A 26,425-nucleotide genomic window follows, 5' to 3' on the forward strand; every position below is an offset into this window, starting at 1 on the left:
ATGTCAAACCAACCTAATTGCCTTCTTTGATGGAGTTATTGGCTTAGTGGATGGGAAGAAGCCATAGACATGATATACCTTGATATTAGTAATGCTTTAAACAATGTCCCACTTATCATTCTCATAAGCAAACTATGGAAATGTGGTCTTGATGAAATTACTGTAAGGCAGGGGCACAACTGGTTGAAAGACCATTATCAGTAGTTATCGTAAAGAGTAGTTATCAATGATTCATTGTGAAACTGTGAGGGTTTATCCAATGGGGATCCACATTCACTATCCACATCCACTATCAACATTTTTATTAATTACTTGGATAAGGGAGTAGGAAAGTATACTTATAAAATTTGTGGATGACAGCAAGCTGGGAGAGGTGGCAAGCACTTTGGAGGACAGGGTTAGAATTCAGATTGACCTTCACAAATTAGAGAATTGGTCTGAAAATCAGTAAAGATAAGTGTAAAGTACTATACTTAGAACAGAAGACTTAAATGTTCAGCTACAAAATGCGGACTGACTAGCTAGGCAGTAGTACTGCAGAAAGGGATCTGGGCATTATAGTGGATCACAAATTGAATGTGAGTCAACAATATGATGGAGTTGTGAACAAGGCTAATATTCTGGAGTGTATTAACAGAAGTATTGCATATAAAATGCAGGAAGTAATTGTCCCACTCTGCTTGGCACTGGGAGGTCTCAGCTGGAGTACTGTGTCCAATTCTGGGGGGGCCATGCTTTAGGAAAGATGTGAACAAATTGGAGTGAGTCCAGAGGAGAGCAACAAAAATGAAAAAAGGTTTAGAAAACCTGACCTATGAGGAAAGGTTAAAATAAACTGTGCAGGTTTAATTGTGAGAAAAGAAGACTGAGGGGAGGGAGGGGGCAGGATGTGGTAACAGTCTTCAGGTATTTTAAGGACTGTTTGAGACACAGAGGCCCATTTTTAGTTCACTACTCTGTGTCAGCAGCTCTTGTCAGGCCTGACATGTAAGACATCATTGGAAAACCAGTAACTCACAGATCATTAATATTCTTGCATGATGTATGCACAGAATGTATACAAAGAGTTATGAATTATGTGCTAGAATATGTGCTTGGACACTTCTGGGCACATTGTTTTGGAAAAATTTGGGACTGGGAATGTGTTGCCAAGTTGTTAACCCAGGCTGATAGAGACCAGGAAGTGTGAGTGGTGTGTTGCTGGCGAGCTCCTGGAGTCAAAATTGCTCATTCAGGTCTGCACAGCACACACACACTCAGAGTGTGACCTGCATGATAGTCTGCTGGTGTCCAGGCTGAGAACTACAGTAACAGAAAATTTTGAGGCACTCAGAGTTACAGGGCAGGCAGTAACAGAACCCATCTCGCCGGATTGCAGCCCAGAATGTGACACTGTTATAAGAAGATGGTGATCAATTGTTCTTCTCCATGTCCACTGAAGGTAGGCCAAGCAATAATGGGCTGACTCTACAGCAAGGGATATTTAGGTTAGATATTAGGAAACCTTCTAACTATAGGGGTAGTTGAGTTCTGGAATAGGCGTACAAAGGAGGTTGTGGAATCTCCATCACTGGAAGTTTTCAGAACATGTTGGACAAACACCTGTCAGGAATTAGGTTTACTTGGTCCTGCCTCAGTGCAGGGGGCTGGACATGAGGACTTTGGGGGTCCCCACTGGTCCTTTATTTTTATGATTATATTAATGCTGGGAGATCTGCAATGCTAATTATGTATGACTGGGTCCTAACTTTCCTGAGCAGGTAGGGGTCTCCGGGTGCTTCTGAAAATCCCACAGCCCCCCCCCAACCATGCCTTAAGGGCACACACAGTACCCAGGGTTACCAGGGGACTTGGAGGAGTCACCCGCCTTTAACTGCTCAGCTTTTGGAGCACACCTGCTTTTGAAACACTGGGCTAAATTCCCACTCCACCCTCCTCAATTCAACGCCTCCCCTTTTCCCCTCCCCACCTCCAGCAACCCTTCCTGTGGGGAAACTGCCTCTCCCTGGTGGGTGCAATCTGGAAGAATCCCATGCACCGCTACAGGCTGGGGACCGACTGGCTAAGCAGCAGTTCTGCAGAAAAGGACATGGGGATTACAGTGGACGAGAAGCTGGATATGAGTCAGCAGTGTGCCTTTGTTGCCAAGAAGGCCAACAGAATATTGGGCTGTATTAGTAGGAGCATTGCCAGCAGATCGAGGGAAGTGATTATTCCCCTCTATTTGGCACTGTTGAAGCCACACCTGGAGTATTGTGTGCAGTTTTGGTCCCCCCACTACAGAAGGGATGTGGACAAATTGGAGAGAGTCTAGCGGAGGGCAACGAAAATGATTAGAGGGCTGGGGCACATGACTTACAAGGAGAGGCTGAGGGAACTAGGATTATTTAGTCTGCAGAAGAGAAGAGTGGGGGGGATTTGATAGCAGCCATCAACTATCTGAAGGGGAGTTCCAAAGAGGATGGAGCTAGGCTGTTCTCAGTGGTGGCAGATGACAGAACAAGGAGTAATGGTCTCAAGTTGAAGTGGGAGAGGTCTAAGTTGGATATTAGGAAACACTATTTCACTAGGAGGGTGCTGGATGAGCACAAATCCATGGGGCCGGATGCGCTGCATCTGAGGGTGCTAAAGGAGTTGGCGGATGTGATTGCGGAGCCATTGGCCATCATCTATGAAAACTCATGGCGATCGGGGGAGGTCCCGGATGACTGGAAAAAGGCTAATGTAGTGCCCATCTTTAAAAAAGGGAAGAAGGAGGATCCGGGGAACTACAGGCCAGTCAGCCTCACCTCAGTCCCTTGAAAAATCACAGAGCAGGTCCTCAAGGAATCAATTATGAAACACTTAGAGGAGAGGAAAGTGATCAGGAACAGTCAGCATGGATTCACCAAGGGGAAGTCGTGCCTGACTAACCTAATTGCATTCTATGATGAGATAACTGGCTCTGTGGATGAGGGGAAAGCAGTGGATGTGTTATTCCTTGACTTTTGCAAAGCTTTTGATACAGTCTCCCACAGTATTCTTGCCGCCAAATTAAAGAAGTATGGGCTGGATGAATGGACAGTGAGGTGGATAGAAAGCTGACTAGATCGTCGGGCTCAACGGGTAGTGATCAATGGCTCCATGTCTAGTTGGCAGCCGGTTTCAAGCGGAGCGCCCCAAGGGTCGGACCTGGGGCCAGTTTTGTTTAATATCTTTATTAATGATCTGGAGGATGGTGTGGACTGCACTCTCAGCAAGTTTGCAGATGACACTAAACTGGGAGGCGTGGTAGATACGCTGGAGGGTAGGGATCAGATACAGAGGGACCTAGACAAACTAGAGGATTGGGCCAAAAAAAACCTGATGAGGTTCAACAAGGACAAGTGCAGAGTCTTGCACTTAGGACGGAAGAATCCTATGTACTGCTACAGACTAGGGACCGAATGGCTAGGTAGCAGTTCTGCAGAAAAGGATCTAGGAGTCACAGTGGACGAGAAGCTGCATATGAGTCAACAGTGTGCTCTTGTTGCCAAGAAGGCTAACGGCATTTTGGGCTGTATAAGTAGGGGCATTGCCAGCAGATCAAGGAACGTGATCATTCCCCTTAATTCGACATTGGTGAGGCTTCATCTGGAGTACTGTGTCCAGTTTTGGGCCCCACACTACGAGAAGGATGTGGAAATATTGGAAAGAGTCCAGCGGAGGGCAACAAAAATGATTAGGGGTCTGGAGCACGTGACTTTATGAGGAGTGGCTGAGGAAACTGGGATTGTTTAGTCTCCAGAAGAGAAGAATGAGAGGGGATTTGATAGCTGCTTTCAACTACCTGAAGGGAGGTTCCAAAGAGGATGGAGCTCGGCTGTTCTCAGTGGTGGCAGATGACAGAACAAGGAGCAATGGTCTCAAGTTGCAGTGGGGGAGGTCTAGGTTGGATATTAGGAAACACTATTTCACTAGGAGGGTGGTGAAGCACTGGGATGCGTTACCTAGGGAGGTGGTGGAGTCTCCTTCCTTGGAGGTTTTTAAGGCCCGGCTTGACAAAGCCCTGGCTGGGATGATTTAGTTGGGAATTGGTCCTGCTTTGAGCAGGGGGTTGGACTAGATGACCTCCTGAGGTCTCTTCCAACCCTGACATTCTATGATTCTATGAAGCACTGGAATGGGTTACCTGGGGTGGTGGTGGAATCTTCATCCTTAGAAGTTTTTAAGGCCCGGCTTGACAAAGCCCTGGCTGGGATGATTTAGTTGGTGTAGGTCCTGCTTTGAGCAGGGGATTGGCTTGCGGTCTCTTCCAACCCTAATCTTCTATGACAGGGTTGAGCGCACAGGGGCTTGCCAGACTCCTAGCTGGAGGCTCAGGCTCTGCTTCCTGGAAGGGCGGCTGGGACTCCTGCCCCACCATACTCAGAGCAACCTCCTCCCCGCAGCCCTGCACCTGGCTGAGCGGATGCGGTGTGGACCACATGTCGGGCAGCCGCTGGTCTCCTAAGCAGAGCCCACCGCGGTTACAGCAGCCAGCCTCTCCCCTCCTGGGGCCAAGTCCATCCGCGGGGGGGCTTCTGGGGCCAGTTGGTGCCTGGAAAGCAGCTCAGCCCGCGGCTATTTGCGGTTCTGGATGAGGTCCCTGGAGGCTCGGGCTGGGGACCGGGGCGAGGGGTTGGGCCAGCCTGGCGAGCAGCAGCTCCTTTGGGCGGGGGGGAAGGTCTGCAGTACCCCAGGGCCGGGGTCCCGCCGATCACGGGTCTGTAGAGCCGGCTCAGACACGGCTTGATTTAGTGCGCGGCACGCGCAGCCCCACGCGGCGCGGCCGCCCAAAGCCCAGGACGCATCCTGCCCCTCCAGCCTCACAGCGAGGGGGCTCTCGCTCTCGGGCACTGCGGGGGGCGGAGCATGTGCGATAAGAACCCCCCTCCCTACCTCTAACCAATCACCTCCTTGGGCCGGGGGTGCACGGGGGGGATCTTATCTCTCATGCTCCGCCCCTCGCCCTGGGGCCGAGTAAAACAGCCTGTGGGCTGGGCTGGAGAGGATGAGACCCATAGGACGGGCTGCTGCTGCTTCTGCAGCAAGAGACGGGGCGGGGACGTGGGAGGCAGGCTCACGCTGAGAGCACTTCGGGTCAAGCTGCTCCATTGCCCCTCTTGGTAGGATCTGCCTGTCCGTGCTCAGCAAGCCCCCGCCGTCCGCCTCTGCCGCGCAAACCAGGTACGCGCCCAGGCTGGCTCCAGCTGGGAAAAGCCATTTCGCAGGTAGTTAGTGAGGAGCTGCAGACAAAGTGTGTCAGCCCCTGGATTTGCATTCTGTTCATGCATTGCTCGCTACTTCTTCCAGGCGGGGGGGTACAAGGGGCAGCGATCGCATGGGAAGGGAGCTGGCTGGTTGGGTACGGGCTCCGCGGTGGCCTTTGCTGAAACTCCGCTCTCAGACTGGGCACATGCTGAAGTGTTGGGTCAGGTAGGGAGCTGTCTTTCATCGCCTCAGTGCTCCCACACCACATAGGGACCAGCCCTGCTGTCCTTGTTCAGTCACTACGGAGGGAAGCAATTCTGAAGCCAGTGGGCGTTTTGTCTGAGTTACTAACGCCTGCAGGGATTTGGGTTATGAACTGATGACATGAACTGGGGTGATACTTGAAGCACAGGGGAGCAGAGACCTCCCTGTATATCCTTTAGTTTCATTCTGAGGAGAGAATAAGTGGGGGGAGCTTGTCTTTGAATGGCAGGTACAGATTTCAGGACTGGCCTAAAATCTGTGAATTATTACAAACTTTTAAAACATGCAGCCAGTTTTCCTCTAGTGAAGAGCTTGCCTAGAGGAGTGGGGAGTGGAATGTGGAATAACCTTGGCAAACTACAAGTGCAAATCTTATATAATCTGTGCATTTACCAAAACAGAAATGGGACTGGAACGTGTTACTGATGGATTTCTCACTAGCCTCAGTGTTTGCATGTGCATTAGGTTGTACAAGCATGACTTTATGGCTCAGTTTACTTGCACAAGATTATATGATCGATATAGCATCATAACCCTTTAGTCTCATAGTTCTTTTTTTCTTGTGTTATAGTTGAAAAACAAGCCACCCCTTTTGCACAAATTTACAATTAAAACTTGTTTGGTAGCTAGCTTCTTAGTACAGGAATACAGGAATTTTAATAATAAATAATATAGTTATAGTATAATTAGCAATTCACATTCTCAAAGCACTGTGCAATGTGTTTATAGCACAGGTTATTTTAGTTTTATAATTCTGCAAATCACTTGTTAAGACAGTTCCACTCTGTGGGCCATCTCTAATGGTTATTATTTATATGGTTATATATATTCAGTGTAAGAAAGGTTATCAAATTCTAGCCTTCAGTTACTTCATTTTTATTCCAGTTTCTGTGATGTGATTTCTCCTCTTCTCTAAAATTATTTATACAACTACCAAAGCTAGAACCATACCTATTGTAATGTGCTAGTACTGATACCAACAGTTCAAAGGAAATGTTTCTAAGGGCATGTCTACACTTGCCATTTAAAGTGGAAAAAGTCCCTTTTTTGCACAAAAAACTTTGGAGCATCTACTCTTGCCAATGACTTTTTGCAGTGAAACTCAGAAGTTCCACCGCAAAAAGAAAGCCACCTCCACGAGAGGCGTACAGCTCTTACTGGTGATGCTTTTGCAGTGATGTGCAAGTGAAGACACGTTCTAAGTAAACATAAGACTTACCATACTGGATCAGATCTAGTTTGTTCAGTCCAGTAATCTATTACACCTTCTTCTGAAGAATCCATTATTTGCCACTGTTTGAAATAAAGCCTGCAATAAACAATTATAGAATAGTATACTAATAGGGACATTTTTTTCACCATGGCTGTAGATTGAGAATAAGTCTTCTCTTTACAAACCAGTGATACATATATGTGGTGCTTTAGAAGGGTCAGTTTCACAAAGCTGAAAACAATTATGAGCCAAATCAGTTGGGTAAAAGAAGTTAAATAGAAAAATGTGAATGATAATTGGGAATTGTTTAAGAACATTTTACTAGACTCAAAAAAAGTTACAGTCCCACAGTGGAGAAACAAGGGTGCACTGATTAAAAAACAACTTCTTGGTTACAGTGGAAGTGAAGGCATCTATAAAAAGAATTTTTATGATATAGATATAAACACATGGAAAAAATTGAATGTTGACAGTAATTGAATATAAATCAGAAACTAGGAATTGTAGAAAATTGGTAAGGGAAGCAAAACAACACAATGAGAAGAGTTAAGGACAGTAAAGAATTTTAAAAATATGTTGGGAACAAAAGGAATCCTAACAACAGTATTGGTCTATTACTAGATGGAAATGGTTGAATTGTCAATAATGCAGGAAAGGCAGAAGTGTTCAGTAAATATTTATGTTCTATATTTGGGGGGGAAACAACTGTTTCCATTCCAATAGTAACTTGGGAGGATGTTAAACAGTAGTTACTATTGTTAGACATTTTAAAGTTGACAGGTCCGGGTAACTTGCATCTAAGAGTTCTAAAAGAGCTAACTGAGGAACTCGCTGGACCAGGAATATTGATATTCAGGAACTCTAGGAATATTTAAAAAGGGTAAACAGAACAACCTGGGTAAATATAGGTCTGTCAGTCTGACATCCATCCTGTGCAAAATAATGGAATGGCTGATATGGGACTTGATTAATAAATAATTAAAGGACGGTAATATAATTAATGCCAATCAACATGGATTTATGGAAAATAAATCCTGCCAAACTAACTTGATTTTTTTGAGATTACAAATTTGGTTAATAAAGCAGGTAGGACTAAATAATCACAGTGGCCCCTTCTGGCCTGTTAGTCTATAAATCTTCACTGAACTGTCCACACTGATGCCCACATGTTTTTCCTGAGCTGTTAATTTAGAACCCAGTTAATTTAGAGCCCACTAAGTAGTTCAAATTACTCCTCCTAAAGATCATTGCCTTGCATTGGCCACATTGATTTTAATCTGCCATCATATGACCCATTCTTCTTGTTTTAAGTTTTGCTGAAGCACCTCATAGTTTTAAATGGAAAGATTAATTAATGTTATGGGTTAAGGATGACATTCCTTTGACTTGGATAAAGTTCCAGTATTTGGGCTCTATGAGGGTGGAGTGCAGAGAACCTGGGAGGTGAAATCCATCCCCTAGCCCAGGGTCAGAATTGCAGTGCAGCCTGCTGTGCAGCCCAAATGGGGCTTAAGCAGCGTAGATGGACTTGCATGGCCATCTGTACCACAGATGAATTTCTCTCTTTGAGTCAGATGTGGTTGTAAGTCGTCATTGCTACTCATCCAAAGTAAAGCCTGGTTATGAAAAAGATCATTTAAGTAGATTACTGTGCTGTGACAGTAGCACGTTGCTGTGTCAAATGGAAAGTCCAAGTTTTGGAGTTTATTTGCAACCCTCATCCATGAGTGGGAGAATAGAATGAATCCTGGCTGACTTCTAAATGATACTGCATAGAATTGGACTGGTCATATCACTGAGCAATATACTGTAGAGAGCAAAATTGCATTGCCAGAGGCATGGACAAAATGACCTAATAGATGGAAAAGACCTCTAATTTCTGTGATACTGGAGTTCTGTGAGATGTACAAAGGAAACTTTTCTTCCATTAATCTGTATAGGCATTGGCTTAAAGTAGTGCTGCTTGGTTTAGTTTTCCAGGGTTGTTGCAAGCAGATAGAAACCAGGGAGGTGAGGAGTGTTGATGGTACTGAGTAGTGAAACAAATAGAAATAAAGCATTATAAAGCAAATAGATGTCAACTTTCTAGTATTTTTCGCATTGTAAATCATTCCAATGAAGGATAAGATGATTTATCTCTTCTTCAATGCGTGTTATGCTGTAATGAAACGAGTTCTTAAATGGTGGTGTAAAAACTAAAAAACAATTCTAATAAAAACATTTTGGCATTGGAGTTGACTGGCATGAAAACATAAATCCACTATAATTTACAACAGACATAGAATGCAGGGAAACTTGTTTTGAAATGATCTCTGTGGTCTCATGAAAAATAAAATTTTAACTCATATTAATGAGACTTATAATAGAGGATTACTTTGAATTCATTATCAGTTCAAAGTAAACCCTTTTAAGCGAGTGTCACATTACTATCTAGAAAATTTATATTTCTGCATTACATCAGTATTTTGTTTGGTTAGAAAGTCCTTTATACTTGAAGTCCTGAGTATCCCTGAGATTATTATTTGGTAGTGGCAGTGCCTGGAGGTCAGGGTCCCATTGCACTAGACACTAGAAACATAACAAAGGGATAGTCCTTGCTTCCTTTTCCATGTTTTAATCTGGCAGTTGAGATGTGTTGGAATGTGTTTGTCTGAGGACAGGACATTCTCATTAGAGGGTCTGGGACTCTGCAATATAATACATATTCCATGGGCTGCCAAAATCTAAGTTTATCAACTTTCAGAACATAATACAGGTTAATTTGGAGAGGGAAGGTTGAATTGTTGGAGTGGGCAGAGTCCCAGTTTTTGTGGGTGAATTTTGCTTTAGTGTTGATATTTGGTAAATTTGTAGTATTTGTATATGTTTTAAAGATTATTTACAATACCCAGATCACAGGCTAAGTACATTTTATTAGTTGAAATAAATATGTAAGATGTTTAGTTTGCATTTTCCAAACTATCTTTGTATACTTTTTTCCTTCTCTTCCTTTATATTAATAAACCTTTAGAGTTGTGGTGATGATAAAACATGTTCTTTCTTGCTTTACCACAGCTATACCCTACATCAACAATAGCTTAAAAAAATTGAATTCCAGCTTGAGAATAAACCAACAATTTTTAAAGCATACCTTTATGTATTTTCCAAAATATCTTTATAACAATCTGTATTTTTCTTCATGAAACAGAGTTAATGATTTCCAAAAATTTAATCTCCGGTGTCCACGATTGCAGCATTTTTGCTCTGTATTTTTCAAACGTATATATGGAAGTGGGTTGACAGAGGAGATAAATACTGTTTCTGTGGCTATTACTTGCAAAACACAGAATTATCAATTCGTTAGTGGACAGCTGATATGTCTTCATAACAACCAGACCAGAGTACATAAGGCCTGTTCCTAGGTGGTGCTAAGCAACCACATCTCCTATTGACCTCAATAGAAGTTGCAAAACCTCAGCACCATAGGCGTAGTTAGACTTCTGTATTTGGGAGGAGCAGGTGGGGCAGCTCCAGTGAGCCCAACTTTGTGGGGGAAATTCCTTGCCTGTCCATAGGGGTGCCATTTCAGATTGGACGGGGCAGGGGGGAAGGAGCGCAACATTAATTGTGATTCCAGTGGCTACTTAGGCAACTGAAAACTCCAGTGTTTTTGCATATAATAACTTAGAAATATCTGACAGGAGTTGTGACATTGTGCAGTCTATATGGCTTTATAAAAACTTGATAATAAGTCAATATAATGTAACTGAGATAGTTTTAGAGAAAATACGGTAATAAGTGAATGTAACGTAACTGGGATATGCTTCATGCAAAAGGTCTCTTGTAAGGTATCATTACAAAGCTTATAATCTACTGAGTATGATCATCTGATTTGTATAAATGTACCACTCTTGTATCTAAAACTAGAAATATAAAATGTAACTCTGAGGGCCTATTGTAATTGTGTAAAGTGTGGACCATTAATGATGGTTTGGAATCTTGATGACTCCCATTGTCTGCAGATGGCTGTATTTACCTGTGAGTCTTCCTGTATATGTGTGTGCTGGCAAGTGAGTAATGAAGTCTTGCAGTGACATGTGATCATGTCACCTGAACTGGAATCCATCTTTAACCTGGTTCTTTTCCAGTGGGGGGGGGGCGGGTGTGGAAACCCAGAGGGACAAAGGGTTCCCGCCTTTATGCAAAAGATATATAAAGGGGGGAAGAGAACAGAGAGGAGGAGGAGCCATCATGAAGAATCCCCTAGCTACCACCTGAGCTGCAACAAGAGCTGTACCGGGGGAAAGGATTGTGCCCAGGCCTGGAAGGTGTCCAGTCTGAGAAAAAACTTACTGAAACATCTCTGAGGGTGAGATTATCTGTATTCAGTTTGATTAGGCATAGATTTGTGCATTTTATTTTATTTTGCTTGGTGACTTACTTTGTTCTGTCTGTTACTACTTTGAACCACTTAAATCCTACTGTCTGTGTTTAATAAAATCACTTTCTATTTAGTAATTCACTCAGAGTATGTATTAATACCTGAGGGAGCAAACAGCTGTGCATATCTCTCTATCAGTGTTATAGAGAGCGAACAATTTATGAGTTTGCCCTGCATAAGCTTTATGCAGGGTAAAATGGATTTATCTGGGTTTAGACCCCACTGGGAGTTGGGCATCTGAGTGCTAAAGACAAGCACACTACTGTGAGCTGTTTTCAGGTAAACTTGCAGCTTTGGGACAAGTGATTCAGACCCTGGATCTGTGTCTGGAGCCAGACAGGAGTGTCTGGCTCAGCAAGACAGGGTGCTGGAGTCCTGAGCTGGCAGGGAAAACAGAAGCAGGGGTAGTCTTTGCACATCGGGTGGCAGCTCCCAAGGGGGTTTCTGTGATCCAACCCGTCACAGGAGTATTGTATTTAATTTCTATATCAAGAAAGAAAATGAAATAAATAATAGCTCTAATACAAGACATGTTAATACAAGAACAAGATGTTCTGACATCTTGTGGCAAGTCACTTATGGGACACTGGTTAGGTTTAAAACTGTAATGTATATTCTTACTCAGATATTCTTACTAAAGTCAGAAGAGATCATTGTGATCTAGATTGCAGGCCACAGAACTGACTCACTCCTGTAATAGACCCCTAACCTCTGGTTAAGTTACTGAAGTCCTCAAATCATGGCTTAAAGACTGGAAGTTATGGAGAATTAATCATTTAAACTAGTTTAAACCTGCAAGTGCCCCCATACTGCAGAGGAAGGTGAACCTCCCCGCTCCCCGGGTCTCAGCCAATCTGACCTGGGGAAAAATTCCTTCCTGACCCCAAAGATAGTGATCAGTTAGACTCTGAGCTTGTGGGAAAGACCCGCCAGCCAGATACCTGGGAAAGAATTCACTGTAGTAACTCAGAGTCCATCCCATCTACTGTCCCATCTCCATCTGTTGGGGGATTTTTGCTACTGGCAGTTGTCAATGGGCCACATGCCATTGTAGGCAGTCCTGTCAGACCATCCTCTCCATAAACTTATCAAACTCAGTCTTGAAGCCAGTTAGGTTTTTTGCCCCCATTGCTCCCTCTGGAAGGCTATTCCAGAACTTCACTCCTCTGCAGATTAGAAACCTTTGCCTAATTTCAAGCCTAAACTTGTTGATGGCCAATTTACATCCATTTGTTCTGGGGTCCACATTGATGCTGAACTTAAATAACTCCTCTCTCTCCCTGGTATTTATCCCTCTGATGTATTTATAGAGTGCAATCATCTCCCCTCAGCCTTCTGTTGGTTAGACTAAACAAGCCAAACTCTTTGAGTCTCTTCTCATAAGATAGATTTTCCATTCCTCAGATCATCCTAGTAGCCCTTCTCTGCACCTGTTCCAGTTTGAATTCATTTTTCTTAAACATGGGAGACCAGAATAGCACACAGTATTCCAGATGAGGTCTCACCAGTGCCTTGTATAATAGTACTAACACTTCCCTGTCTACTGGGAATACCTCGCCTGATACATCCTAGGACTGCATTAGCCTTTTTCACAACCGCATCAGATGATGGCTCACAGTCATCCTGTGATCAACCAATACACCCAGGTCTTTTCTCCTCCACTTTCACTTGCAAATGATATGTCCCCAACTTATAACAGAAATTCTTGTTAGTCCCTAAATGCATGACTTTGCAAGTTGCACTATTAAATATCATCCCATTTCTGGTCATCCAGATCTTCTTGTCTGGTATTCCAGTCCCCGGTATTGGCAATACCTCCCAACTTTGTGTCATCTGCACATTTTATTAGCACACTCTATTTTTTGGTGCCAAGGTCAGTAGTAAAAATGTTAAATAAGATTGGTCCCAAGACTGATCCCTGAGGAACGCTACTAGTAACCTCCCTCTAGCTCAGGGATCGGCAACCTTTCAGAAGTGATGTGCCGAGTCTTCATTTATTCACTCTGATTTAAGGTTTCGCGTGCCAGTAATACATTTAACATTTTTAGAAGGTCTCTTTCTATAAGTCTATAACATATAACTAAACTATTGTTGTATGTAAAGTAAATAAGGTTTTTAAAATGTTTAAGAAGCTTCATTTAAAATTAAATTAAAATGCAGAGCCCCCTGGACCAGTGGCCAGGACCTGGGCAGTGTGAATGCCACTGAAAATCGGCTCGCGTGCCATAGATTGCCTACCCCTGCACTAGCCTAATAGCTCACCTTTCAGTATGACCTTTTGTAGACTTCCTTTAATCAGTTCCTTATCCACCTTTCACTTCTCATATTAAACCCCATCTTCTCCAATTTAACTAATAATTTCTCATGTGGAACTGTGTCAAATGCCTTACTGAAATCTATTGCATTCCCTTTGTCTAAAAAATCAGTTATCTTCTCAAAGAAAGATATTAGTAACTTTGTTACCACCTCTTGAATACAACAATTGAAACAATTGTAGAAAAATCTCTACAATTACTTTCTGTCATTTAGGCTACTTTTTGAAGTTCACTAAGCTTGGAACAGATCATTTAACTTTAGGAAACATCCTAACAGCCATTTCTTATCTTAATCACCTGTTAACCACTCTGTTTATAAACAAAATTCTGACTCCCTGCCTCAGGGGCACAAGTTGGAAGCAGCATGTCTCCTGTCTCCTCTGCGGAACTCATTGCATTGCACACTTAGGCTGTCTGCCTGAGGCTTGCAGTCTGGGGGACAATGCCCTCCCAGGCCCCTCCCCAACTCCTCCTATGCTCACCACTTCCTATGATTAATTTCCAAGTTCAATACAGTCTGCAATTTCTGATGAAGAGAGATCAGGACTTCACTTCATATTTATGAAAAATAGACAGTAGGATTTGTTAAAATGTAAAATAGTCAGGACCAGCTTTAAGTTTTGCATGCCTAGTTGAACTGCACAGAAAAACTGCATACAGTTTTACCATACTAAGAAAGATGGCAGGGATCTTGACCACACACGACCAGGATTCCTTAGACAAGCCCTACAGGAGGCTAGTATAACAATGACACATACACTTTGGATAAGATGCAGCAAGTGTTTGCTTTGTTTTAAACCATCCAATTTTTAAAAAAGTTTATATAAATGTTCAAATACACAGCAAATCTAGCAACTTCTCTAGTAATTTTCTTTCCACACAGTCCTTTTATGCCAAATGCCCTGGAACCTTCTGGATCATTTTCCTGTAGCCCCTGGTCTGAACTCTCGTTGATTCTGTTTCATAAAGTTCTAAGTGGAACTGTTTGGATAATGACAATCCTGTTACTAATTACAACCACAGCTCAACAGTTCCATCTTACTTGCACTCAAGAGAAGAACCTGAACTTTCCCCTTTCCCATCAGAAGTAGAGAAAACGGAGTTATAACTTCAGTAAAAAAGGGGAGAGAAAGAAGAAAATGGAATTTAAAATATAAGCACATTGTAATATTTGAAATCAAAGTGTTATACATCTGTATGGTAACCCAAATAATAGGTGGGTAACCTGTACAACACATGAATTAAACAAAGATAAAACAGAACTTAAGGGATGAAAGCTGGCAGAGTGGCCAGAGCCCTAAGTTTGAACTTCAGAGAGATGGGTTTATTTTCCAGCTCAGCTACCTACAGACTTTCAAATATTGCAAGAAAAAAGCACTTAATGGCAAATATCATTTCCAGATGACAGAATTTAAACCCAAGACAGGAAAAGTGAAATCCATCTGCTATAGATAAACCAGAACTACTATTTGTTCAGGCAATGGCTACAGGAGATAGATTTGGGTCTAAAGTTAGGCTTCTGATTTTTAAAATTTTAGCCTTATTCTCAGTGAGATAGACAGTAACAGAGACAGATTGCTTGCTGACTAGGGTGACCAGATGTCCTGATTTTATAGGGACAGTCCCGGGCTTTTTCTTATATAGGCTCCTATTACCCCCCCACTCCTGGTCCTTGATTTTTCACACTTGCTGGACACCCTATTGCTTACAGAATGTCATCTGAAAAAAGTAGGCTTCATTATTACACAACTACAAAATTGGGAATAAGTGGCTGGGTACTACTGAAAAGTGTTTGGGGGTTAGAGTGGATCACAAATTGCATATGAGTCAACAATATGCAATTGCAAAAAAGGCTAGTATTGTTCTGGGGTATATTAATAGGAGTGTTGTACATGAGACATGGGAGGTAATTGTCCCACTCTGCACAGCACTGGTGAGGCCTTAGCTGGAGTACTATGTCCAATTCTGGGTGCCACATTTTAGTAATGATATGAACAAATTGGAGGAAAGTCCAGAGGAAAGCACCAAGAATGATAAAATGTTTAGAAACCCTGAGATACACGGAAAGGATTAAAAAAAGGATATGTTTAGTCTTGAGAAAAGAAGACTTAGAGGGGACCTGGTAACAGTATTCAAATAGGTTAATGGCTGTTATAAAGAGGACTGTGATCAGTTCTCCACGTTCACTAAAGGTAAGACAAGAAATAATGGGCTTAATTTGAAGCAAAGTAGATTTAGGTTAGATATCAGGAAAATCTTTCTAACTATAAAGGCATTTAAGCACTAGATAGGCTTCCAGGGAAGGCTGTGGAATCCTCATCATTGGAGTTTTAAAGACAGGGTTGGACAAATACCTGTCAGGGATGGTCTAGGTTTACATGGCTTTGCCTCAGTGCAGAGGGCTGGATTTGATGACTTCTTGAGGTCCCTGCCAGCCCAAGATTTTTATGATTCTGTGATTCAGAAAAAGAAAGATATGTACTTCTGCACCGAGTGAAACAGGAACTACTAATATATCACCTAATCTTTAAAAAAAAAAAAATGTCTTGAGGAACTAAGCAGAATTGGAAGAGAGAAAGCGAGATACGCCAGAAGACTCATTTGGAATTTGTATGAAAGAAGAATGGACAAAAAGTCATACTGGAAGCCAAAGTGAAGAAGGTTGAAGATGCTGATAGATAGCAAATCAAGAGACCAAGACGTGGAAGAATAAAAAGAGTGCTTAAAAAGACTCAATAAGATACAGAAAACATTTGATGGATTTCCAGAAGAGAAAAATAAAAGGTATGTATGTAGAGACCTGTGAGTGAAGTGCTCAACCTAACTGAAAGGGAGTTCCCCATGACTTTCAGTGAGAGTTGGGCACCTAACTCATATTTGTGTCTTTAAAATTCTCCCCTGTCAGAACAAGTAAGGACCCAGTGGCAAAAACTGACAGAAAAAAATTAAAACAGCTGTTGGGGAAGCACTGGCTGTACAACAGAGAATAGGCAGAACCAGGAAGAAGAATACATCCTGGTTCAGGGTCACGTAAAGACACCAGGGGAAACAAACAAACAAACAAACAAAAATCCAACCCTGTTCTTCATGGGATAAAGTTGCTCAAACCACCAGAAATCATAGAATTCTGTTGATAGTAAAATGTCTCCAAATCTCTGCAATGCACTAATAACTAGGACCCTACCAATTTCACAGCCATGAAAAACGTATCACGGACCATGAAATAATCCCTTCCCCGTGAAATCTGCTGTCACCAAAATCTAGTTCAGCCAGGGTGGAGGGTGTCCTTCCCCTGCACGGCTGTTATGTGGGGGGATCAGACCCAACTCAACAAGCAGCACAGAAGTGTGGGTGGTATGCCCTCACTTCTGTGCTGCAACAGCCCCAGAGTTGGGCTTGGGGCTTCTGCCCTCCCTGCTCTCCGGTGGCTCCTGCCCAGACTTGGGGCTTCTTCCCCCCCACCCCCCGCTGTGGCCTCTTGCCCGGGCTTGGGGTTAGGGCTTCTGGCCCCACTCCTGGGGTCAGGGCTTCTGCCCCTTTCTGCAGCTCCTGACGGAGCTTAGGGCTTCTACCCCATGGCTCCTGGCAGGGCAGGGGCACTTGGGCTCAAGGCTTTTGGCCCCACTCCTGGTGGCTCCTGCCTGGGCTTGGGGCTTCCACCCTCTCTTCCCCCGGTGGGGAGTGTGGGAGGGGGCTCAGGGATGGGGCAGAGGGTTGGGATGCTGGGAATGGGGGGGGGGAGGAGGGGTAAGGGCTCCGGCTGGGGATGCGGGCTCTGGGGTGGGGCCAGCGATGATGGGTTTGAGGTGCAGGCTGCCCTGGGGCTATAGCAGGGAGAGAAGAGTCCCCCAGCTCTCTTTCCCCGCAGCAGCACCTGGGCTTAGGGGGAGAGGTGCCTCTCCCCGCTGTGGCAGCTCCGGGGCTGGGGCCGCAGGATAGGCACCTCTCCCGTAGCCACGGCAGGTCTGGGCTGGGTCTGGTTTGGGGCCGGGTGTGGGGTGTCTCTCCCCCTGGCTGTGGCAAGTTCGGGGCTGGGCAGGGTTGGGTTGGTTTGGGGATGGGAGATGGGTGCCTCTCCCTCCCCAGCTGCAGCAGGTCTGGGTTGGGGCCAGGGAAGTGGCGCCTCTCTCCCTGGCCACGGCAGGTCCAGGCTGCAGCTGGGTTGGGGCTGTGGGAGGGGCGCCTTTCCCCACCACAGCAGGTCCGGGGCTGGGGGAGAGGGCTTTCTCCACGCCGCAGCCCTGAGTGCCTGTGCGGCGCTTAATAGAGGGAACTTCGCTTACTTGGAGGGAACTTAGCTTATAACACCACAACACCTTGAAATTTTAGATATAAGCATTTGAAATAGTGAAATTGACCAATTTAAAAACCCTCTGGCAGTGAAATTGTCCAAAGTGGACCCTGAATTTGGTAGGGCCCTACTAATAACCTATGAAAACCAGATCCCTGTATAATAATTTAAGATGAGTGGATAAGGAACCTCTTGCTTTTGACTATTGTAAGGAAAAAACATTTGAAGAAATTTTGCTAATATACTTTTATAACAACCAAACAATAGAGTTTTTTATGTTTTAGTCCATGGTGAGTTTGTAAAGACTAGGTAGAGGAATGTAATTGTGTTTCTCTTTGCTGCCTGTCACTTTTATTGTGAATCCACTTACTGTGAAGAGGGGACCCTATGGTTATGGAGTACTCATGACTCACCTTCTGAAGTGAAGGTTAGCGACATCTTCTGGGAGAGTGGGAAGCGAAGACCCAGATTTCCTTAATGAGGTCAGAACAGAGGGAAGGGACAGCTGCTCCTAATTTTCAGAATCACAGGGCTATGTCCTAGGAAGGCTTCTTGTACTAAGAAAACACCTACTCTCCATTTCCTGAGAAATTACTACAAATATATACACATCTTTTGTTAGCATGTTTTTATATTTTGACCTTGGCTAAATAGGCAGCCCAGAGGAATTGGGGGCCTCTGTTTACTTTGGGTTGGTCTCTAAATATGTAAGGCATCTTTCCTCAAAAGAGGTGTTTTCCTCTATAATTAAGTAAAATCTTCTGTTTGTGAGGAGGACTTTTGGAACTGGGGCCAGGCATTAGTGCAAATGCTGTTAGAGAAAGCTGCAGGCTACTGGTGCAGATAAATAAATAGCAACCTGTACCTGTGTGTGTGCATGGATTTATCTTTGACAAAACAGTATAGTGATGAGTTGTCCATGTTTCATTTCAGTGCACTTGGCTGTAGCCGGAAAAAAGGTGCCACTCTGCCCTGTAGCTGTCCAATAGATACTCCTGGGGGAATTCTGGTCCAAAAAAATAAAAATTCTGCGCACAATATTTTAAAATTCTACATTTTTTGGGTCAAAATAATACAATATAATACAGCTAGTTTCAATTATTTCAGTAATTTATTTACCGCTCTGGCAATGTAAAGGAGCCTTAAAAGTTTTACACCTGTTTTACACCTGCGGGAATTCACTAAGAAGAATGGGAGCAATTCACTAAGTAGGCAGGCTGCTACATTCTCCTCTGCCAGAGGGAACAGAACCTACTCTATGCCTACCTCTTCAGAAATACCCCAAAGCCCTGCCCCTCCACTCTGAGCATGCTGCAATAGCGAGTGAGAGGGACAGAGTCTCTCTCTCTCTCTCTCTCTCCTCTGGGTGCCCAAACCAACCTGTTGGCACTACCAGGAAGTGGGCACATGACTGCTCTTGCTACTTCCCCATCAGAAGTCATTTTTCTGCGGGTAAGCAAAGAAATCTGCGGGGGCCATGAATTCTGTGAACACACAGAATTCCCTTAGGAGTAAAGAGAGCTGGATGACATATAGTTCCTTTATAAAATCCCAGTGCTATGCATACAACCGGAGTCTGGATACACCTCAAAACTTCAACCATGCACAGTTCTGGACTTATTTTGCAGTGTGTCTAGGTGGGCAGATAAATCTTTGAAAAGAGACATTTTTTGCTCCCACAGAAGAGTAGGCACATACAAGCTGCACTGTACGTAGATGTAAGATTTTTTTGAAAAGTTGAAACTCTCCCCATCAGCTTACAAATATTCTCCTTATCCTGAAACCCTGCCTAGAAAATAAAGAGAGTTGGAAACTATGGACTGGAGTTTGTAGGGAAATAGTGTCATGTCACACTAAGTAACAATGAAATACCATTCAAATATCAGTGCTGAAAAGAAAATTGCCCTTTTAAGAAAATGTATAGCTATTTTAAGTCACTGATCTTAAATAAGAACTTAACATAAGAATGGCCATACTGGGTCAGACCAATGGTCCATCTAGCCGAATATCCTGTCTTCCAACAGTGGCCAATGCCAGAAGCTTCAAAGGGAATGGACAGAACAGGGCAATCATCAAGTGATCTATCCCTTGTTGTCCAGATCCAGCATCTGGCAGTCAGAGGCTTAGGGACACCTAGAGCATGGGGTTGCATCCCTGATCATCTTGGCTAATTTATGGACCTATTTTCCATGAATTTATCTAATTCTTTTTTGCATCCAATTATAGTTTTGGCCTTCACAACATCCTCTGGCAATGAGTTCCACAGGTTGACTGTGTGTTGTGTGAAGAAATACTTCCCTTTGTTTTAAACCTGCTGCCTATTAATTTCATTGGGTGACTGCTGGTTCTTGTTTTATGTGAAGGGATAAATAACACTTCCTTGTTCACTTTCTCCACACCAGTCATGATTTTATAGACCTCTATCAGATCCCCCTTCAGTTGTCTCTTGTCTAAGATGAATAGTCTGTCTTTTTAATCTCTCCTCATACGGAAGCTGATCCAGATCCTTAATCGTTTTTGTTGCTCTTCTCTGTACCTTGTCCAATTCTAATATAGCATTTTTGAGAGGGGTGACAAGAACTGCATTCAGTATTTAAGGTGTGGGTGTACCATGAATTAATGTAGTGTTATTAAATTTACTGTTTTTTTATCTATCCTTTTCCTAATGGTTCCTAACACTCTGTTAGCTTTTTTGACTGCTGGTGGAGATTGAGTGGATATTTTCAGAGAACTATCCACAATGACTCCAAGATCTCTTTCTTGAATGGTAATAGCTAATTTAGATCCCATCATTTTCTATATATAGTTGGGATTATGTTTTCCAATGTGCTTTACTTTGCATTTATCAATATTGAATTTCCTCTGCCATTTTGTTGCCCAGTCACCTAGTTTAGTGGAGATCCCTTTTTAACTCCTAGCAGTCTGCTTTGGATATAACTATCTTGAGTAGTTTTGTATCATCTGCAAATTCTGCCACTTCACTGTTTACCCTTTTTTCCAGATCATTTATGAATATGTTGAACAGCACTGGTCCCAGTACAGCTACCTGGGGGACACCACTATTTACCTCTCTCCATTCTGAAAAATGAACATTTATTCCTACCCTTTGTTTCCTGTCTTTTAACCATGATTCATGAGAGGACCTTCCCTCTCATCCTATGACTACTTAGTTTGCTTAAGAGCCTGTGATGAGGGACCTTGTGAAAAGCTTTCTGAAGGTCCAAGTATGCTATATCCATTGGATCACCCTTGTCCACATGTTTGTTGACTCCTCAAAGAATTCTAATAGATTGGTGAGACATGATCTCTCTTTAGAAAAGCTGTATTGACTCTTCCCCAACAAATCGTGTTCATCTATGTGTCTGATAATTTTGGTTTTTACTGTAGTTTCAACTAATTTGCGTGGTAACTTTGCTTGAAGTTAGGCTTACTGACCTGTAATTGCAGGATCACCCTTGGAGCCTTTTTAAAAAATTGACATCATGTTAACTATTCTCCAGTCATCTGGTACACAGGCTGATTTAAGTGATAGGTTACACCACAGGTAGTAGTTCTGCAACTTCATATTTGTGTTCCGTCAGAACTCTTTAGCACCTCAATCATCACAGGGCCCCACTAATTGTTTGGCTAGCTTCTAATGTACTTAAAATTTTTTGGCTGTTAGTTTTTGTTTCTTTTGGTAGTTAATCTTCAAATTCCTTTTTGGTCTGTCTAAATGTACTTTTACACTTGACTTGCTAGAGTTCATGCTCCTTTCTATTTTCCTCAGTAGGATTTGATACCGAGTAGTTCAGCCATATTCACCTTTTGGACCAGATCCTGTGCTGTACTTAGGACTAAATCAAGAATTGCTTCTCCACTTATGGGTTCCAGGAGTAGCTGCTCCAAGAAGCGGTCAATGATGGTGTCTAGAAACTTTATTTCTGCATCCCATCCTCAGGTGACATTTATGAGGCTAGTTGTGAAATCCCCCATTATTACTGACTTTTCTATTTTTGTAGCCTCTCTCATCTCCCTGAGCATTTCACAGTCACCATCACCATCATGGTCAGGTGGTTGGTATTATATTTCTACTGCTATACTCTTATTATTCAGGCATGGAATTTCTATCCACAGAGATTCTATGATACGAGTTTGATTCATTTAAGATGTTTACTATATTTGATTCTATGCTTTCTTTCACATATAGGTCCACTCCCCCACTTGTGCAACCTATTTTGTCATTCCTATATATTTTGTACTCTGGTCGTACAGTGTCCCATTGGTTGTCATCATTCCACCAAGTTTCTGTGATGCCTGTTATATCAATATCCTCCTTTAATACCAGGCACTCTAGTTCATCTGTCTTAGCATTTAGTCTTCTAGCATTTTTGTACAAGCACTTATAAAATTTGTCCTGTAATTGAATGGGACTCTTTTTCATTTCTATTTCTCTTCAGTTTCTACCTGTACTTTATCAATTTCTATCCTCTCCTCTTTAATAAGATAGAGAATCCTGTTTAATAGATCCCCCCCACTTGGGATATCTCTGTCCAAACCACATGCTCTTCCACACCTGTCTGTTTTCCCCCAGATCTTGGTTTAAAAATTCCTCTACAACCTATTTAATTTTACATCCCTGCAATCTGGTCGCGTTTTGGTTTAGGTGGAGCCCATCCTTCCTTTATAGTCTGCTCCTTTCACAAAAGGTTCCACAGTTCCTAATAAAGTTAAAACCCTCCTCCCTACACCATCATCTCATCTAAGGCCTGGTCTACACTACGGGTTTAGGTCGACTTTAGCAGCGTTAAACCGAATTAAGCCTGGACACGTCCACACAACGAGGCCCTTTCTTTCGACTTAAAGGGCCCTTTAAACCGGTTTCTTTACACCACCTCCGACGAGGGGATTAGCGATAAAACCGGCCTTTGCGGGTCGGAATTGGGGTAGTGTGGACGGAATTCGATGTTATTGGCCTCCGGGAGCTATCCCACAGTGCTTCATTGTGACCGCTCTGGACAGCGCTCTCAACTCAGATGCACTGACCAGGTAGACAGGAAAAGACCCGCGAAGGTTTGAATTTCATTTCCTGTTTGCCCAGCGTGGAGAGCACAGGTGACCACGCAGAGCTCATCAGCACAGGTAACCGTCATGGAGTCCTCCCAGGATCGCAAAAGAGCTCCAGCATGGACCGAACGGGAGGTATGAGATCTGCTCGCCATATGGGGAGATGAAGCAGTGATAGCTGAACTCCGTAGCAGTAAAAGAAATGGAAAAGTATTAGAAAAGATCTCCAAGGCCATGAAGGACCGAGGCCATAACAGGGACACACAGCAGTGCCGCGTGAAAATTAAGGAGCTACGGCAAGCCTACCACAAAGCCAGAGAAGCAAACGGAAGGTCCGGGGCAGAGCCGCAAACTTGCCGCTACTACGCGGAGCTGCATGTGATCCTAGGGGGTGCAGCCACCACTACCCCAACCGTGTGCTATGACTCTCTCACTGGAGAAACACACAGGGAAGACGGTTCGGGGAACGAGGAAGATGACGATGGAGGTACTGTAGGTAGCTCACAGCAGCAAGGAAGCGGAGAAACCGGTTTCCCCAACAGCCAGGATATGTTTGTGACCCTGGACCTGGAACCAGTAACCCCCGAACTCACCCAAGACCCTCAGGGCACACAGGAGACCTCTGGTGAGTGTAACTTTGTAACTATTTGTAAACATTACAAAAAAAAAGCAAGCGTGTTTAATGATTAATTTGCCCTGGCAATCGCGGCCAGTACATCTACTGGAAAAGTCTGTTAACGTGTATGGGGATGGAGCGGAAATCCTCCAGGGACATCTCCAGAAAGCTCTCCTGGTTGAAATGGGGTGATTTTATTAAGGGGGACATTCAGAGGCGCCCGTTCCTGCTATTCTGACCAGAAATGTTCCCCGCTGTTAACCACGCGGTGGGGGGGAGGGGTGAAGTGATCATCCCAGAGAATCGTGTGTGGGGGGGTGGTTTACTTGTGTTTGTGCCGCATGTTAACCGGGAAACCGCAGCCCCCTCCTTTTACATTGAAACCCCATTTTAAATGGACAACCCAATTCATCCTTGATATGGGAAATGCGCTGCTGTTTGCAATCTTTCCCGCATGTTAAGAAGGTTAAAAAAGCCAAAACACTGTGGCCTACGATGGCTGCCTGCAAGCCGAAATATGCGACCTTGTAATGAAAGACTGTACCCATTGTTCCCTAAAATGTGTCTTTTTTAACCACCTCTCCCTTCTCCTCCACCAGCTGCAAATGTTTCTCCTTCGCAGAGGCTTGTGAACATTAGAAAGAGAAAACGTAAGACGAGGGACGAGATGTTCACGGAGCTGCAGATGTCCGCCCAGGCTGATAGAGCACAGCAGAATGCGTGGAGGCAGTCAATGTCGGAGATGAGAAAAGCGCAACATGAACGAGAGGAGAGGTGGCGGGCTGAAGACGATAGGTGGCGTCAGCTTGCAGACAGACGGCAAGAGGCAATGCTCCGTCTGCTGGAGCATCAAACTGATATGCTCGAGCGTATGGTTGAGTTGCAGGAAAGGCAGCAGGAGCAGAGACCGCCGCTACAGCCCCTGTGTAACCAACAGCCCTCCTCCCCAAGTTCCATAGCCTCCTCACCCAGACGCCCAAGAAGACGGTGGGGGGGCCTCCGTCCACCCAGTCACTCCACCCCAGATGATCGCCCAAGCATCAGAAGGCTGGGCTTCAATAAGAGTTAAAGTTTTAAAATGCAGTGTGTCCTTTTCCATCCCTCCTCCCCCACCCATCCCAGCTACCTTGGCAATTATCCCCCTACCTCTGTAAGGAACTAATAAAGAATGCATGAATGTGAAAAAACAATGACTTTATTGCCTCTGCAAGGGGGAGGGGAGGGTGGGGTGGGGTGGTTGGTTGGTTTACAGGGAAGTAGAGTGAACCGGGTCGGGGGGGGGGGTTGGAGGGTTCATCAAGGAGAAACAAACAGAAGTTTCACACAGTAGCCTGGCCAGTCACAAAACTCGTTTTCAAAGCTTCTCTGATGCGCACCGCGCCCTGCTGTGCTCCTCTAACCGCCCTGGTGTCTGGCTGCGCGTAATCAGCGGCCAGGCGAGTTGCCTCAACCTCCCACCCCGCCATAAAGGTCTCCCCCTTACTCTCACAGATATTGTGGAGCGCACAGCAAGCAGCAATAACAATGGGGATATTCTTTTCGCTGAGGTCTGAGCGAGTCAGTAAGCTGCGCCAGCGCGCTTTTAAACGTCCAAATGCACATTCCACCACCATTCGGCACTTGCTCAGCCTGTAGTTGAACAGGTCCTGACTCCTGTCCAGGCTGCCTGTGTACGGCTTCATGAGCCATGGCATTAAGGGGTAGGCTGGGTCCCCAAGGATCACGATAGGCATTTCAACATCCCCAATGGTCACTTTCTGGTCCGGGAAGAAAGTCCCTTCCTCCAGCTTTCGAAACAGAGCAGAGTTCCTGAAGACGCGAGCATCATGTACCTTTCCCGGCCATCCCACGTTGATGTTGGTGAAACGTCCCTTGTGATCCACCAGGGCTTGCAGCAGCATTGAAAAGTACCCCTTGCGGTTTACGTAGTCGGTGGCTTGGTGCTCTGGTGACAAGATAGGGATATGGGTTCCGTCTATCGCCCCGCCACAGTTTGGGAATCCCATTTCAGCAAAACCATCCACTATTGACTGCACGTTGCCCAGAGTCACTACCCTTGCTATCACCAGGTCTTTCATTGCCCTGGCAAATTGGATCACAGCAGCCCCCACAGTAGATTTGCCCACTCCAAATTGATTCCCGACTGACCGGTAGCTGTCTGGCGTTGCAAGCTTCCACAGGGCTATCGCCACTCGCTTCTCAACTGTGAGGGCTGCTCTCATCTTGGTATCCTGGCGTTTCAGGGCAGGGGAAAGCAAGTCACAAAGTTCCATGAAAGTGCCCTTACGCATGCGAAAGTTTCGCAGCCACTGGGAATCGTCCCATACCTGCAGCACGATGCGGTCCCACCAGTCTGTGCTTGTTTCCCGGGCCCAGAATCGGCATTCCACGGTATCAACCTGCCCCAGTGACACCATGATTTCCACATTGCTGGGGCCTGTGCCTTGTGAGAGGTCTATGGCCATGTCAATTTCCTCATCACTCTCGTCGCCGTGCTGCAATCGCCTCCTCGCCTGGTCCGGGTTTCGCCTTGGCATGTTCTGGCTCTGCATATACTCCAGGACAATGCGCGTGGTGTTCATAGTGCTCATAATTGCCGCGGTGATCTGAGCGGGCTCCATGATCCCAGTGCTAGCTATGGCGCCTGGTCAGAAAAAAGGCGCGAAAGTAGTATCTGATGGACCAGGAGAAGGAGGGCGGGAGGGAGGGAGGGAGGGAGGGAGGGCCGAGTGACGACATGGCGTACAGGTACAGGAACAGGGAGAAACACAAACAACTGTCACACAGAATGGCCCCCCCAAAGATTAAACTGGAAACCCTGGGCTTAGCAGGCCGTTGATTTCACGGAGGAAGGGGAAGCAAATGAACACAGAACAAATCTATTTTTTACATCTTAAGGTGGCAGCCGACGCTGCAGCATGAGTGACAGCCATACCAGTATGATGATGATGGGTACCAATCATAATATACCATCATCTGCCAAAAGGCAAGGGGCTGCTGCTGTGTAGCAATGCAGCCCCACGTCTGCCAGCCCCACGTCCGCCAGCAC

At 44.5% G+C, this 26,425-nt stretch overlaps 1 protein-coding gene across 1 annotated transcript in view; it reads left to right on the forward strand.

Moving 5' to 3' along the window:
* The first annotated feature begins 5,043 nt into the window (after window positions 1-5,043).
* The window catches only part of COL21A1 (collagen type XXI alpha 1 chain), a 212,275-nt gene continuing 190,893 nt past the window's right edge, over window positions 5,044-26,425 (forward strand). Inside the window, exon 1 of the mRNA XM_054024445.1 lies at window positions 5,044-5,187. The gene's annotated coding sequence lies outside the window, so the exon portion shown is untranslated. The remainder of the gene's footprint in view (window positions 5,188-26,425) is intronic.

Source organism: Malaclemys terrapin, chromosome 3 (assembly GCF_027887155.1).
Source record: "Malaclemys terrapin pileata isolate rMalTer1 chromosome 3, rMalTer1.hap1, whole genome shotgun sequence".
In the NCBI taxonomy this organism is placed as follows: domain Eukaryota; kingdom Metazoa; phylum Chordata; order Testudines; family Emydidae; genus Malaclemys; species Malaclemys terrapin.